This window comes from Desmodus rotundus, chromosome 3 (assembly GCF_022682495.2).
Source record: "Desmodus rotundus isolate HL8 chromosome 3, HLdesRot8A.1, whole genome shotgun sequence".
Lineage (NCBI taxonomy): Eukaryota > Metazoa > Chordata > Mammalia > Chiroptera > Phyllostomidae > Desmodus > Desmodus rotundus.
In genome coordinates this window covers 74,958,277-74,967,834 of record NC_071389.1, presented here as the reverse complement: position 1 = coordinate 74,967,834, position 9,558 = coordinate 74,958,277, and positions in this window count along the sequence as shown.

The window sequence follows — 9,558 nt, the reverse complement described above, 5'->3', positions numbered from 1 at the left end:
GAGCGTGCAGCACTGTAGGGCATTGTGCTGGGCGTGCCATGGCCGTAAGTGTGGGTGACAAGTTTTCAGCCAGACACTGATCCCAAAGGAGAAGAGGGGCTCACAGATTTCAAACTTGTAAAAGTGTGTTGAGAGAGGAATGACCTCAGTAAATATAGTCTTTTTTAGATTTAAAAATATCTTTATGTTGCTTTTTCACACAGCAGTATTTCACAAATAAATATTTAGCTAATTTTATGCTCAGTTAAAATGGAGGGTATATGGAGAGAAAAATGCAGAATTCATATCAACACAATGATATTTGGGAAGGCAGAGGTTTATTACAAAAACTTGCATTTACATAATGCCATATGGTGTGTGCAAAGTACGTTCCTACTTCATTTTGCTTTTAAAATTGCTCTAGAAAGTAGCTGTTCATGTGCCCCTCCCCCAATTTGCAGATGGGAGATGAGATTCCAGGGCTAGGTGAGTGGCACAAGGTCAGACAATGGGTTAGTGGCAACGCTAGAATTCGAACCTACATGTTGCATGAGCATTATTTTAATTTTCTTTTGAAGTGGCTTAACACATTTATTAGCCTCAGCTTCTGTACACCAGAAGTTTGGCCCACTTCTATCTCTGTTCTTATATCTCCCTTGGCCTGCGAGCCTTTCCCGTTTCTTCCAGCAAACCCCTCCGGAAGCCCCTCCTGACTTTCCAGGGAGGGTAGCTTCTTACTACCTGCTCCCACGGCTCTCTTCTTGGCTGGTCTTTCTCTCAGGGTCTCACTGGACTAAAGATCAAGTTGCTGGCCAGGTGTATTCTCATTTGGGGCTCAGGGCTCTCGTCCAAGTTCACTGGTTGTGGGAAGAATTCGGTTCCTTCTCCCACTTTCCATGTGGCCCCCTTCATCTGCAAGCCACATAGGGTCCTTCTCATGCTTCAGATCTCTGACTTCCTCTTCTGCCACATCTCTCTGACTTCTATTATTTTAAACTTCTATTATTTTAAAATGGCTAATGGGAACATGTTTATGATTGTCATTTTCAACAGGAAATTTAACTTTTTGTTGTTCTGTTTCCTTGCCCTGTGAAGCCAAACAGTTTGCAGATGTGATAGTATCATGTAGAAGACATCACAAACTTAGAGAAGAAGGAAGAGCAATATTGAGCTTCCTACAAGGGAAGCTCTGATCTAAAGTTTCAATTGAGCCTGGCATGGCCAAGGTGTTAGAAGCAACCCTGCTCTGGCTGGCATCCTTGGGAGGGCCACTTGGTCTTTACATGAGACCAATTCCCCTAAGTGGACTTAGAAGAAAACCTGATCTCATTTTTTCATTTAACTTTTTCTAGTATTTAAAATTTTTTATTTTCAATTATAGTTGACATATAACATTATATTACTTTCCAGTGTACAACATAGCGATTAGACAATTCTATACCTTATGAAGTGCTGATCTCATTTTTTTAATGAGCTTTCAAAAGATTCAGGCTTGGATTGAATCTCATATTGGATTCCGGAAGGACAGCTCTTTTAAGAGCTGGTTTAAAGTACAGGACGGTGTTTCTACCCAAGGCAGACTAATAAAGCAATGGATTGGAGTGAACCAGTTTCTTCCTGTTATGAGGGGCCTGCACCAAAAGTCAAGGTTGTGTGATAGTCCCTTGTGGCTTTGGACAATTTATCTTTGTCTCAGTTTTCTCATCTAGAAAATTGGAAGTGAATGTGTTCTTGTTCCAATTCAAATCTAACCTTTTGTGTGAGTTGGGAAAGATCACCGGCTCCCACAATGCACTCCAATATACAAGAATAGTCAGCACAAAGGAAATTCTTATTAGGCAAGCAATTGGTAACTGCCAGAAGAAGCTTCCATTTGCTCAATTATGGATAATTCCAGAAGCATGTGAAATATATTTGAAATAAACAAATACAATGAACAATAGTTGAACTCCATGGTTTGTTTACAGTTCTTGATGGCTGAAAAAGATTAACAACAAAAGTTGCTTAGGGAATTTCCAGGGATATGTTTTCTCCAGTACTTATATTAAAAACATCAGAATCTCCGTATCCATATTTCAGTCACACTGTGGGTTACTCTGAGTATGTCAGTCTAAGGAGAGTTTTTAACATCCAGTTACTTGTTGTTGATGATTTTTTCTTTCTGAAATAAAGTTAATAGTTAAGGTAATTCGACTATGTATATGTGTTAATGGTACATAGGGTTACCATGTATTATTTGAAACCCACAATAAGCTGTTCTCACAGATAATGCTCCCACTTGTGACAAAATGTTTCTACTTAGGGCTTTTAACATTTGAGGAAAGAAGCATTTGATTTAGAGTGGTCACACTAAAACTCATTTCTAATATTTCTGTCTGACATCACAAAACATAACCAAGGAAGTAAAACAAAGACTTGAAAAATATCTTCGGGCTTAATTTCTATGACCCATTTTAATAAAAACAAAGGTGTATATGGATTGCATCTTAAAATGGAAATGATGAAAAAAAAAGGAAATGATTGTACTCTTTCCCTATTACCCATTCACAGTATTTCTACAAATGTTTCCACATAAACGCCCTCAACTGGCGTAGGAACATAAATTCACCGCTGGAAGGAAGAGAAGATGGCTTTGGGGGCATTGCTGGTAGTGAACTGCTGAGGACTAGAAACTTATTTGATATCTCCTGTTTTATTTTCTAATTTCGTCTTTAAAATTTATCTAAAACTTATAAGCTACTCCATATTATATTGATTTCATTTAAAAAATAACAAATTACATAAGGAAAATTAACATCTTTTTTTAAATATATTTATTGATTATGCTATTACAGTTGTCCCATTTCCCCCCCACTCCACTCCATCCTGCCCACCCCCCTCCCTCACACATTCCCCCCCCCATAGTTCATGTCCATGGGTCATACTTATAAGTTCTTTGGCTTCTACATTTCCTACACTATTTTTACCCTCCCCCTGTCTATTTTCCACCTATCATCTATGCTACTTATTCTCTGTACCTTTATCCCCCTCTCCCCCTCCCACTCCCTTATTGACAACCCTCATGTTCTAGTTGTTTGCCTAGTTTTCTCTTGTTTTTGTTTTATGTGTGGTCGTTAATAACTGTGAGTTTGCTGTCATTTTTACTGTTCCTATTTTTGATCTTCTTTTTCTTAGGTAACTCCCTTTAACATTTCATATAATAAGGGCTTGGTGATGATGAGCTTCTTTAACTTGACCTTATCTGAGAAGCACTTTATCTTCCCTTCCATTCTAAATGATAGCTTTGCTGGATACAGTAATCTTGGATGTAGGTCCTTGCGTTTAATCTTGGGTAATGTAATTATGATGTGCCTTGTTGTGTTCCTCCTTGGGTCCAGCTTCTTTGGGACTCTCTGAGCTTCCTGGACTTCCCGGAAGTCTATTTCCTTTGCCAGATCGGGGAAGTTCTCCATTATTTGTTCAAATAAGTTTTCAATTTTTTGTTCTTCCTCTTCTCCTTCTGGCACCCCTATAATTCGGATGTTGGAACGTTTCAAGGTGTCCTGGAGGTTCCTAAGCCTCTCCTCATTTTTCCAAGTTCTTGTTTCTTCATTCTTTTCTGGTTGGATGTTTGTTTCTTCCTTCTGGTCCATACCATTGATTTGAGTCCCAGTTTCCTTCTCATCACTATTGGTTCCCTGTACATTTTCCTTTGTTTCTCTTAGCATAGGCTTCATTTTTTCATCTGTTTTTCGAATAGATTCAACCAAGTCTGTGAGCACATTGATAACCAGTGCTTTGAACTGTGCATCCGATAGGTTGGCTATCTCTTCGTCGCTTAGTTGTATTTTTTCAGGAGCTTTGAAGTGTTCTGTCATTTGGGCCATTTTTTTTTTTTTGTTTGTCTTGGAGCGTCTGTTACTTTAAGGGGCGGAGCCTTAGGTGTTCACCGGGGCGGGGTAATGCTGGTCGCTGCGCTGTGACGCTGTACGTGGGGGAGGGGCCGAGTGGGAGCAATGGCGCCCGCCTCACTCTCCTCCGGATTTCAATCTTCCACTCCGATACCCACAATCAAACTGGGCCACTCTGGTGCTGGTTCCTGAGTAAGTGGGCCTGTGCACACTCTAGGCCCCTGTGGGTCTCTCCAACAACCTCTCCTGTGAGGCTGGGAGTCTCTCCTGCTGCCGCCCCAACCCCCACGGGCGTTTTCAATCAGAGGTTTGAGGCTTTATTTCCCCGAGCTGGAGCCCTGGGTTGCGCAGCGGTCTGCTTCGCTGCCCGCCGTTCGTCCGGTTTATCTGTTGGCGAATGTGGTGCCGCAAGGTGCTACCCGCCACTCTGCCTGCCCCACTCTCCGCCACTCTGAGTCCGGCCCTCTGGGTTTATCTGTGCAAATGTGGGACCGCAGGGTCTGCTAGTGCTCGGACTGCCTGCGCCATTTGTCCCACACTCCACCAGTCTCAGTCCCGCCACAGCCACGCGAGTCCTCTCCACCCCGGTGCCCGTCTCTGCCCCTCCTACCAGTCTGGATGAATGATTATTTTCTGTTTCCTTGGTGTCAGTCCCCCTTGCTGTTCGACTCACTGCCAGTTCTGGTTGTGCGAGGAGGTGCAGTGTGTCTACCTACACCGCCATCTTGGTTCCCCTCAGGAAAATTAACATCTTAAAGAAGCTTCATCTTTATCTTGTTTCCTCTAGTACCCATGGTACATCCCCGGGTGCTCCTACACCTCTTTGAGAGGCATGCACTTGTAGCTGAACATGCTGAAGAAAGCGAGTCTACTAGGTTACCATTCTCAATATGAAGCTCGTGTTCAGTGCCCTCTTCATATAAACAAACGTGTGGCAATGAGCTGCCTAAAGTGGCTTAAGGGGGTTTAGAAGAAAACACACTGAGGTCTGGAAAGATGACTAGCCATAATGTTATCAGAGAAACCCTGGTTCTTCTTGCTGACATAGTAAAGAATTACAGACCAGCGAGCCTAATAGCATGCAAACAATGTTTATTAGTGCTAAGTTCTTTTTTTAAAAAAATATAAAAGTATATTTTATTGATTATGCTATTACAGTTCTCCCACTTTCCCCCTTTATTCCCCTCTGCCCTGCACACCCCCTCCCACCCACATTCCCCCCTTTAGTTCATGTCCATGGGTCATATATATAAGTTCTTTGGCTTGTACATTTCCTGTACTATTTTTAACCTCCCCCTGTCTATCTTCTACCTACCATTTATGCTACTTATTCTCTGTACCTTTTCCCCTTTTCTTTCCCTCCCACTCCCCCGCTGATAAGCCTCCATATGATCTCCATTTCTGTGATTCTCTTCCTGTTCTAGTTGTTTGCTTAGTTTGTTTTTGTTTTAGGTTCAGTTGTTGATAGTTGTGAGTTTGTTATCATTTTACTGTTCATATTTTTGATCTTTTCTTAGATAAATCCCTTTAACAATTCATATAATAATAAGGACTTGGTGATGATGAACTCCTTTCACTTGACCTTATCTGAGAAGCACTTTATCTGCCCTTCCATTCTAAATGATAGCTTTGCTGGATACAGTAATCTTGGATGTAGGCCCTTGCCTTTCATGACTTGGAATACTTCTTTCCAGCCCCTTCTTGCCTGTAAGGTCTCTTTTGAGAAATCAACTGATAATCTAATGGGAACCCCTTTGTAGGTAACTGTGTCCTTTTCTCTTGCTGCTTTGAAGATTCTCTCCTTGTCTTTAAATTTGGGTAATATAATTATGATGTGCCTTGGTGTGTTCCTCCTTGGGTCCAGCTTCTTTGGGACTCTCTGAGCTTCCTGAACTTCCTGGAAGCCTATTTCCTTTGCCAAATTGGAGAAGTTCTCCTTGATTATTTGTTCAAATAAGCTTTCAATTTTTTGTTCTTCCTCTTCTCCTTCTGGCATCCCTATGATTTGGATGTTGGAATGTTTAAAGATGTCCTGGAGATTCCTAAGCCTCTCCTCATTTTTTTGAATTCTTGTTTCTTCATTCTGTTCTGGTCGAATGTTTCTTTTTTCCTTCTGGCCCACACTGTTGAGTTGAGTCCTGGTTTCCTTCTCTTCACTGTTGGTTCTCCGTACATTTTCCTTTATTTCACTTAGCATAGCCTTCATTTTTTCATCTAATTTGCGACCATACTCAACCATTTCTGTGAGCATCCTGATTACCAGTGTTTTGAACTCTGCATCTGATAGGTTGGCTATCTCTTCATTGCTTAGTTGTATTTTTTCTAGAGCTTTGATCTGTTCTTTCATTTGGGCCATATTTTTTTTTGTTTTGGTGCACCTGTTATGTAATAAAGTGTGGAGCCTTAGGTGTTCACCAGGGTGGGGCAACCCCCGTTGCTGCGTTGGGGCACTGTATGTGGGGGAGGGGTCCAAGAGGGAACAATGCTGCTTGCTCAGCTCTCTGCCAGTTTTCAGTCACTTCCCCCTCTACCCATAATCAAATTGGGCCCTTTTGGTGCTGATTCCTGGGTGGGTGGGCTTGTGTACATTCTAGAACCCTGTTGGTCTCTCCAACAGACTTTCCTGTGAGGCTGGGAGTTTCTCCCACTGCTGCCTCAACCCCCACAGGTGTTTTCAGTCAGAGGTTTGAGTATTTATTTCCCTCACTGGAACTCTAGGTAGCGTGGTTTGTCTTGCTCCCTAGTTGTTCCTCCCGGTTTATCTGCACTCGAAATGTGGGACTGCCCGGTCCACAATCCACTGCCTTGCAGGGTCCTCCAGCCAGCTGCCTTGCCATGAGTCCTCTCTGCCCCAGCTGCCTGTCTCTGCCCCTTCTACTGGTATGGCTGAATGTTTTTCTTCTTTAACTCCTTGGTTGTTGGACTTCCGTACAGTTCGATGTTCTGTCAGTTCTGGTTGTTTTTTGTTTTTAAATTTGTTGTCCTTCTTTTGACTGTGCAAGGAGGTACAATGTTTCTACCTATGCCTCCATCTTGGCCAGAAGTCCTTCGTGCTAAGTTCTAATGGGAGAGTTAAAGCAAGGGTAGCTAGAGCCGGGGTGGCCAGAGGCTGAGTGGCCAGGGCTCCCCACCCCGGTGTGGCAAGAAAGGCCCACGAGCCAAGAGGGAGAGTCCTTTGTTCTAAGGACTTATATAATTGGTGGGATGGGGGTGAGGGAGTTACATATTGATTGACGGGTAAAGATGGTGCCAGCTTCCCCAGGGAAACACAACTGTGCAAATGTAGGTATGGGTGGGGGTCTGTTAGCTTGAATCCTTATCTTGTGCCAGACTCTATTTGTTCATTTTGCAAATGTGACGGGCGCAGGCAATTAACCAAAGCTGCTTTTTGGGCTTTTTCTCTGGGCACTGTAGTCCCTTCCCCACCCCCCTTTCAGGCCTTGGGATGAATACACAGTCCCGAGGTTTTCCTTTTCCTAACTAGAGGTGATGATACACACAGACTTTCAAGGGCTCCCCCTCTCCTGCACTATCTTGTTGTTCAGAATGCCTGGCAGCTTTATAGAACCAGGCTCAGAACCACTGGGTCAATGGGTGAGACACGTCTTCCTTTGCTTTTAGCCTCCTGTATTAAGTTCTTCATTAGATGTAATGGTGAGGGCCCTGCCTTTATTTCCCCTCTGGGTTCTCATTCCACCATAACGATACCACATCATGTTTGATAAATGCCTCAGCAGTGGAATGTAGAGGGGGAGAGACAAGGCTGGAACTTTTTGGTTAGGGATTTGCAGAGATGGTACCAAATCAGGACATTGAAACACAGTTATGACTGTAATTACAAAGAAGGGAACAAAGGCATTACAGAGGGGGCATGATGAGATCAAGGTGGCTTGGGGATTGATGAATAGCCTAGTTAAGCTGATACAAAGGACTTGCAGGGCATAGAAGAATCAGAAAAGGTCAAGGAAGGAGAGACCCATGTCTGCCAGGCTCAGGAGCTGGTAGGGAGCCATTTAAGGGTTCTGAGCTTGAGGGGAGATATGTACAAAGGTACATTTTGGGAGGTTAATCTGACAGCAGTGTGTTGGTTGCATTGGAAGGGAGAAAGCTGGAAGTAGCATGACCAGTTAGGGGACTAGTGCATTTTTAATGAAGGCCTGGTCCAGAGCATCATCTACAGAGGAAGGTGGTGGCAGTATTGGGGGTGGAGGACAGGGAACAAATGAAAAAGAATACATACTTAAATACTTACATATTAATTTACATGTATGTAAATCACAAGCCTTTTGGTAGTTGTGTCACCTACAGAATAAGTGCTTCCTAACAAGTATTCCATTATACAATTATTTTCTTATTTAAACATATTACTCTACAGTTGCTATTAGTGTTTACCCAGAACAGGTTAGAGAGTGTTTTGTTACTGTGAGGCTTAGTCATAGTACTTACCTTTAAATCATTTCTGGAACAAAGCAGAGAATAAACAAAATTACTCATAGGCCATGTTGAAAGAGCCTGATAGAATGCAGAAAAACTGTGTGGGAGATGTAATTCTACCTGGTTTTATAATGTTAGTTAATTCTTACTAAAGTAGAGGGCACAGGAGAGTGTCTTATATTAATGAATTCATCAGTGTTTACAAAATGCTTTCAATCCAACTACCTTGTTTCTGGGGGGAGAGCCCGGAGCACTGAAGTACATAACCAACTTAACAAAGACCGGAAATGGAGCTGAGTTCTGAAAGTGCTTTGAGGAAGTTAATTGACCATGTTGTTTTCATTTACTTTGGAAAGGAATTCCCTTTGAAAGTGAAACAAGGTGTGTCTTTCCCCTTACTTAGCTGCCACTGTTTGCTAATAGGATAAACTGATGTAATCCTATGTTACATACTTGTTTTGCATATGAGTAAGTAAATTATACTTCAGTTTTGTATATGAAGAAGTAAAGCTTGTAGCGATACTACTTAACTCAGTGATTCTATGTTATAATTGATGATTAGCCCATTCTCATTAGAATTTTCTTTTGCCCTGTGCCCATGGAAACCATTTGCTCTCTCTAAGTCTGACACAGTAGCTGTAGGAGGCCTGCTTAGTACAGCTGAACGCAGACTGCAGGGACGAGAGAGGAGGAACACTGAATCTGGGCAATTTGGCCTTCTGTTAACCAATAGCCATTACTTCAGAAGGAAAAAAAGGAATAGCTACATGTAATGATGAGAAACCAAGAAGGCCTGTTCCTCTAACAAATAGTGGGAGAGCTCAGCACCCCCACAGTTTTTGCATGCTAATCAGTTGATACTCAGGAAGGAAAAGTGAAACTTGGAGAAAAGATTGGAGAGTTTTCCTAAGTTCTTCCATAGACATTGGCATATGCAAATATTTCTCTATTGTTTCTATTAACGCCTTTGTACTGAGAGGGTGAATAATTGAGTCATATAGAGAAGTCTTTTATGATTAAAAACAATCTCTGATTTTCAGAATGATGCTTTTATCTGTTTTTTCCTCAGTTGTTTCTTTTTTAAAAATCTTACCTGAGGTTATGTTTATTGATTTTAGAGAGAGGGGGGAAAGAGAGAGGGAGAAAAAGAGAAATATTGATCAGTTGCCTCCAACAGTCACCCCGACTGGAGGTGAGACCTGCAACATTTTGGTGTATAGAACAATAGTCCGACCAACCAATCCACCGGCCATGG